This window comes from Nicotiana tabacum, chromosome 17 (genome assembly GCF_000715075.1).
Source record: "Nicotiana tabacum cultivar K326 chromosome 17, ASM71507v2, whole genome shotgun sequence".
NCBI lineage: Eukaryota > Viridiplantae > Streptophyta > Magnoliopsida > Solanales > Solanaceae > Nicotiana > Nicotiana tabacum.
Window position 1 is genome coordinate 5,168,043 of NC_134096.1, and position 8,057 is coordinate 5,176,099.

General features: G+C 37.5%; 1 long non-coding RNA gene across 1 annotated transcript; it reads right to left on the reverse strand.

Annotated features, from left to right (window-relative positions):
- Nucleotides 1-3,251: 3,251 nt before the first annotated feature.
- LOC142171374 (uncharacterized) lies at nt 3,252-4,977 on the reverse strand. The gene is made up of 3 exons (XR_012700938.1): nt 4,588-4,977; nt 4,087-4,136; nt 3,252-3,507 (listed from the first exon to the last, which is right to left on the reverse strand). It is a non-coding gene; the product is annotated as an uncharacterized LOC142171374 (long non-coding RNA).
- Nucleotides 4,978-8,057: the final 3,080 nt, after the last annotated feature.

The following is an 8,057-nucleotide window of genomic DNA, read 5'->3' on the forward strand; positions in this document are numbered from 1 at the left end:
TGATGTTGGCCGAGCTACCTGGATCAATCAGAACACGTTTAACTTGAATTTTATTCATAAGAACATATATTACCAGTGCGTCGTTGTGGGGTTGTGAGATCCCCTCTGCATCCTCGTCACTGAAAGGCAAGGTCCCTTCTAGTACATAATCTCGAGTTCGTTTTCCCTCGTGATCGACACCTTGGTGCGCTTGAATATGGGTCCCTGTGGAATGTCGACCCCACCAAGGATCATGTGAATTATGTGTTGTGGATCTTCTTGTTCATTCTTTCTATTTGCATCCCTATCTCTGAAGTGGTTCTTATCTCGGTCGCTCAAGAATTCTCGAAGGTGCCCCTCGTTAAACAAACGGGCTACCTTCTCCCTCAATTGTCTGCAATCTTCAGTTCTATGGCCATGGGTGCCGTGATACTTGCACATTTGATTAGGATTTCTCTGGGCCGGATCGGTCTGTAGAGGTCGAGGCCACCTGGTGTCTTTGATGCGTTTGATGGCTGATACAATAGCTGATGCATCAACGTTGAAGTTATACTCCGATAGCCGAGGTACTTCTTTGGGTTCGACGTTCCTATCGAAACCACTTTTACTCATGAGCCCTCAGGAGCTCTATCCTCGATCATTTCTTCTATCACTTCGAACGGGGTTGTATCTAGGACCATTGTTTCTTCGATCTCCACAGTATGGTTGATATCGATCTCTGTACGATCGTGGTTCTCGGTCGATGTCCCTTTGAACTCTGCCAACGGGTCTATTTGGATAAACAGACCCCGAAGGAGCCCCAAACTGATCATCCTCGACCCTGATTTTTGATTGGTACCGATTATGCACATCGGCCCAGGTTACAGCTGGATACTCGATCAGATTCTGCTTTAACTGTTACGAGGCTACCGAACTTCGTATGTTTAACCCTTGAGTGAAAGCCTGAATGACCCAATCATCTGCGACGGGGGGTATATCCATACGCTCCATTTGGAACCGAGACACGAACTCCCTGAGCATCTCGTTGTTTTTCTGCTTTACTTTGAAGAGGTCTGAATTCCTAGTCTCGACCTTTATGGCTCCGGCGTGTGCTTTGACGAAGGAATCTACGAGCATGGCAAAGTAATCAATAGAGTTGGGCGGAAAATTACGGTACCATATCATCGCCCCCTTCGATAAAGTTTCTCCGAATATTTCAGCAGAACAGACTCAATCTCATCATCCTATAAATCATTCCCCTTTATTGCGCATGTGTAAGAAGTGACATGCTCATTGGGGTCGGTAGTTCCATTATACTTGGAAATTTCTTGCATGCGAAATTTCTTTGGGATGGGATTAGGAGCCACGCTCGGGGGGGGGAGGATTTTGTATGAACTTCTTTGAATCCAAACCCTTCAGAATCGGTGGTGCCCCCGAAATTTTATCAACTCGGGAGTTATACGTTTCCACTTTTTTGTCATTTGCTTCAATCTTCTTCTCCCCTGATTCGATTATCTTTGTTAGCTCCTCGAGCATTTTCATAATAACAGGGTCAGTCCCCGATTCGTTCACGTCTGACCTCTCCGGTACTGGTTCGTCCATATGAATAACTTTCAATGAGGGCTCGGGTTCGGCCCTACTCGGTGATTGGTTCGTATTTTGGAGCTGCGCTATGGCAGCTTGTTAAGCCTGCAACATTTCAAATATTATTCAAAGGCTGATTCCGCCGTCTTCGCCGCCCTGTGTATTCTGATCGGCTGATCAAACGTCTCTACAGACGCTATTTTCAGGGTCGACGCCCTGATTTACATTCAAGGCAACATGAGAACTGGCGTCGATGGAATCTGCAACTGGTACTCCCTCGAGGTCAGCCTGAGGCACTTCGTTCCCTGGAGCGGCTATGTTATCGTTTTCTCCATGAAAATCGAGGCCATTATCGGCGTGTGTGGGTACTGCTTGAGAGTTCGACATGTTGATCCTAAAATCAAAAACACATACAAGAACAAGTGTAAAACAGTGTGCGTTATAAAAATTAGTACCAGACAATCACTATTATCCTTAGCCACACGGTGGGCGCCAAACTGTTTACCCTTAAAATCGGATAACTATTAAATTTATAAGTGGTTTTAAGGATACGTAATTTCACTTGGCACAAATTGAGAAATATGAGAATTAATGTTAGAAATTGACTGTAAAATAAAGCAAACCAATATGAAGTGAGTTTGGCCCTCGAGCTGGATCGCCCTAGAACCAAATAAATGTCTAATTGTAAAGGATAAACTAAACAACAGAATATGAGAGCTTAAGAGAGAAAATGTATTATATTACTTTGTTATGCGTGAATGTGATGATTACAAATGATTAGAACCCCCTTTATATAATAGGAGAATTCTAGTTATGGTATAATTCTAAATACAGAAAGAAAACTCATGATTGGCTAAACAACCATTCTTGATTTGATCAGTTCCGAGATTTCCGCCACGATCCTTGTCCGATCATGGATATCTCGACTTTCCGTAATTCGACTTTAGTAGGCTTTTTTCGGTCTAGCTCGATGTCCATCCCGTTTGGTCTTGATCCTGGCTGGTATCGATCTCAATTCGTCTTTCGAATTTCGAGTTTGGTACCGCATCTTCATGTCTCGGTCTGATATAACACGAGATCAGACCTCGGCCTGCCATCTTAGCCTCGATTAACCATACAAAATTGGGCGAGCCCGATTTTGACCGTATAAAGAAATAAAGAAGTCGGAAAATATGATATTAGAGATCATAGTTGGTAAATGGGAAGTCAGTCAAGGCAATTCCACGTCAGAGCTATCAAATGAGTTGGAAATGACTGCTCAAAAGTATCTTTCTCTTCCAAACAAGTGAAAAGAACTCACAAGAGAAGAGAAAGATGCAACACTGATTAGATTACGTTTTTAGACAGTCATATTTTTATTGCAGGACATTAGTTCGTCATAATTGTGACAATAAATAGACTTTGTCCCCTTATCAATAATATAATATATTCTTTGACAATAAATTATGTTTGTATATTTGACAATTATAATTGTCACTAATCATGATGATTTATAGTAACGTTTTTGTTTTGTCGGTAAAATTATTATTTTTAGTGACGAAATGATAATTTAACTACGCAATTGTAAACCTTATTTATAAACTAGCAAGGGAAACCCGTGCTATGCACGGGCCCAATATTGTTAGCGTGATTTTCTAGGTTAGCAGTACAATATTGTAGACAACATCAGAGAAAAGGTCTTTCACAATAAAGTAGAGGACAAAGTTGTGTACAACTCTAAGAACGTCATAATTGTCACTATATTGTAGGCTTATATACAAAAGGTATTCTATGTGCTATTACCTTAGTTATAAATACACAAAATTGTGAGTTTGAAAACTATATAAATACACCTTCTAAGGTTGATGCAAGTCCCGTTTCTGTCCATCTGCAACCATCCATTTGAAATCTCAAGTGCATGATATGGAAACCTTTGAGAATTAATGAGAAGAGTTGAAACTTTTTCTTCCATGATAGATTAACCTGCTGCAATACAAATTATAAGGTTTCAAAGCCAATTTCAAACACCAATGGTTCTGTAGTTTACTGCTTGGAAAACTGTGAAAGATAGTACAAGCACAAAAAGAATTGAGCTTTGAAACATATAACTCAGACTAAAAAGTAAAATTACAGCTACATCACTTTGTAACCTTTCAAAATAAATTTTGACAGAAAAATGCCAATTACTTATTAGTTGAAAGGGGCAAAAATTAGTCGGAGAAGCTTCAACTTTCATCACTGCCCTTGTAGCTGAGGCTATTGTGTTTCAGAACTTGGAAAACATGCACAGCAAAGTCATCACAATCTTAAAGTAACTCAACCTTGTAACATAATATGTTCTATAAAAAAATATGTAGAAGAAACACAAGTCCTAGGTAGTTGGTTAGAGTATATATTCATTTCTGCAAATTACATTATCTAGCTTTTACATTAATGAATACCTTTCTATTAAAAAAGGAAGAGGAGAAAACATAAATCTATAACATATAAAAAAATAAAAAAGAAGCAAACTTTTTTTCTCAAATGCTCAACTCACACTGGCATATAGTAAGAAGTCCAAATTACCTTGCAGACATATAATCAAACAACTTAGGTGCATGGTCCACCTCAAATTCCTGGTAACAAGGACAAAATTCATCAAAAAGACACAACTTATGGGCAAATCAGGCACAACAACCGACATGAAGAGCAGTTTATGGGTTCCTACCGTAATTTTAAATTAATATGCAATAATATTTAGGTTTATTGTTAGATATTTACAAATATTTAGTAAATTTCTTAATATAAATACAGAGTCTACGCAAGAGTTAGTGGGCCCGATAACCCGCAGTCAATGCTGTAGGTCCCCTGCCGACATCCATGTGAAAATTCTAGCAAAACGTTATTGAAAAAGAATAAAACTAACCTATACACACAAATTGTGATATAAAGAAAGTACAATAGATAGAAAAATGATTGCATAAATAACGCTAGAAACAAAGAGGCTACACCAGATATAAATAGAGAAATTAACAATCTCTTGCAAGAGGGAAGACCCCAAAAAACAATGCACTACACTATACTCACACCGCCAGTTACGTATACATCAGTACTCCATTTCCATTAGAGAACCCGATTTTAAGTATTCCCAGGGCTCTCATGCAGTAAATCACCATCATAGACCCATCAACAGAAAAAAGTCGTACTTTGAAAGAGTAAAAAATAGAGAAAAGAAGTTCTGAAACTAACGAAGAAGACAGAAGAATCGAGTTCTTTGAACTTGAGCAGTGAAGGATGTAAAATCAGAAAGTTAGGATGTGAAATTTGCGTTAGAGCAGTACATGTGTCTGCTAAAATATAGTACGCACGTCTAATGGAAAAGCATGAGCAGTAAGATTCAATTATAGAATTACCCTAAGAAAACTTTAGAATTACCATAATACTCATGTTCGTACACCCCAACTCTCATTTTACTATAAAAGTAAAGTAAACTATAAGTTCGTACCCTTATACCCATAAGTTGATGTTCGTCCCCTAAACTCTCGCTTCTAAAATATAGTAAAGCAGGGTTGTGACTAATTTATACATTTAGTGACGATATTGTAACTGTTTAACTACGAAATATATATCAGTTTAGAAACAATTTATGTCATCACCAATTAAACTATATAATTAGTGACAAAGCAATTTTGTCGGCATTAATGACCTTTTCAATGACGAAAATGCACTATTAACTATGAATTTTTTATACTTTTTTTGACGAATAATTTCGTCATAAATTTTATCACTTTAGGAATGAAAAACGATTTCGTAGTTAATATAACTTTATTTAGTGACAAAATACAAAGTTGTCTTTGTATACTATTAGTGACGGTGTTTTAAGGACGAAAGATTGACAAAAAACATTTGTCACCAAAAGCCTTTTGTGACGAAACGTGAATTTTAGGTGACAAAATAATTCATCCCTAATAATCAAATTTGTTGAGTATATAATTTGAAAAATCAAGCAATCCAATTCTTAGTAAAATGATCATAAATTCCTCGTACGATGTCGAAACGCGATGATTCCAGTTGCTATAGTTCCAAAATTACGACATGGATCTAATGCTTCAATCAAAACAAAAATTGGAGCTCATTTGCTTAACGTGGTACCATTTATGCTTGAAGAAACGACGTCAAAACATAAAAAAACGAGTGCAACACAACCCAAACCTATCAGAAACTCACCCGAGCCCTTCGGGACCCCGTATATACATACCAACAAGTCCCATAATATAACATGGATTTACTTGAGGCCTCAAATCACACCTAGCAGCATCGAAACAACGAATCGCACCTCAATTCGAACTTAACAGAACTTTGGACTTTCAACTTCCAAAACTCGCGCCGAAACATATGAAATCAATCCGGAATGAACCCAAATTTTGCGCACAAGTCCCAAATAACATAACACGGCTATTCCAATTCCTGGAATCACAATCCGAATCCGATATCCTCAAGGTCAACTTCCGGTCAAATTTATGAACTTTCCAACCCTTCAAATTTTTAACTTTCACCAATTAGTGCTGAATCCTTCTAGAAATATCCAATTGCAAATCCGGGCTTACGCCTGAGTCCAGAAATCACCATCCGGACCTAACGGGACCATTAAAACTTCAATCCGAGCTCAAATGCTAAAAAGTCAAACTTGGTCAACTATTCTAACTTAAAGCTTCAAGAATGAAATTCATTATTCTAAATCGATTCCGAACAACCTGAAAACCAAAACCAATAATTTACACAAGTCATAATATATCATACGGAGCTACTCATACCCTCGCACTATCGAGTGAAGTGCAAATGCTCAAAACGATCGGTCGATCGTTACACGGAGCTAAAGAAGGTCTCGAAACACGAAAATGAAGGCTAAAACTTAAAATGACCTATCGGGTCATCACAGTTTCTATTCATTTTCCTCTTGCTCCTTTTTGTTTATTTTATGTTTCAAACCTACATACTTTGCTTTAGGCAATATATTTTGCTTGGTTTTCTTTTCAGATAATGTTCACAACTCCTCAATTTGTTTGTTCTTCCTTTCTTTTAATGTTTGTATGTATTAATAAAAGCATGGGTGTATAATGATTGATTTGTTGACTTATCTGGTAAATCTTTTGGATTTTCAAGATTAAAAGTTGATTGGGCGAGTCGCTTAACTCAGGTGATGATAGCAGTCAGACCCCGCGTTGAGAGAAAATCTGCATAACCTCGATTTAATTTTGCGAGGTTCTCTCTAACGTGAGTGTAAGTTTTGCTTGATATCGTGTTGACCAACTTTATCTTATATGGCCACGTAACAAGCACCTGGCACCCGTTTTAATGCCTGGCGCTTTATCAAATTGTAATTAGTAGTTGTTTATGTTAGAAGCGGAAGCAAGCATATAATTCAGGCATCACAAACATGTAAACTAGATAATGATATAATTCAGAGATTAGAAACACTAACGTCTTGAAAACATGTAAACTAGACAATAATATAATCCAGGACTGCAGTCTTCTGCTACGCTCGTAGTAAGACATTGGACGAAATTATTTTGAGTGGCCAAAAACAATACAACTCTGGAGAGTGAGTTATTGGGTGAAAAACATCTTCCTTATGTAGACTCAAAATTCAGCCAAAAAGGGGGTTAAAAACGTGTAGGATTCTTATCACGACCCAAAATCCGACTAGTCGTAATGACACCTAACCTAACCCGCTAGGTAAGTCAATTAACAACTATCCAATTCCAATGAAACTAATAAAAATAAATAAATAGAAGACGTTATCTGAATTTTATACATTTCCCAAGGACTGATAGTACAAATCATGAGCTTCTAAGATTAGAATATACAAAGCTGGTATAAAATAAATATATCATCTATTCGAAATGTACATAAACAAATTTTTATAATTCTAAGGCTACCATGAACAAGAGCAGCTACAACCGGAACGCAGGTACGTCTTCACATCCAGCTCCCGTCGATCACTGCAACATCAACGTCCAACATCTGCACGCAAGGTGCAGAAGTGCAGTATGAGTATAACTGGCCCCATGTACTTAATAAGTAACAAACCTAACCTTAGGTTGAAAGTAGTGACGAGGTAGGGCATAGGTTGGAGTCTGACACCAATAGCCAACAAATGTTCATAACAACATAATAAAGAAATAAAATAAGTAACTCAGGGATAAAAATGCTCAGCTCGTTCATAGTTTCCAGAAAAATAGATCCGCCTTTTTAGTGTATCAGTGAAAAATCCAAATCTTTTACTGAAAATGCCGAAAATATGAGTAAGTTTGAAAACAATAAGTTTTCTTAAAAATCCTTTCAACAATAAATAAAGATGTTTCATTTTCTTTCCAGGTAGATAGTGTAAAAAATTCATCACTATGCCCATATGTCAATAAATGTGAGAAGTTAGAATGATGCAATGTCGTACAACATGAGGAAAATGCGTCTTTATACCTGTATGTCAAGTGTGCATGTCAAATGCAATATATCTCAGAGATGAACTCATGTACTCACACTCTCAGAGTACTCAA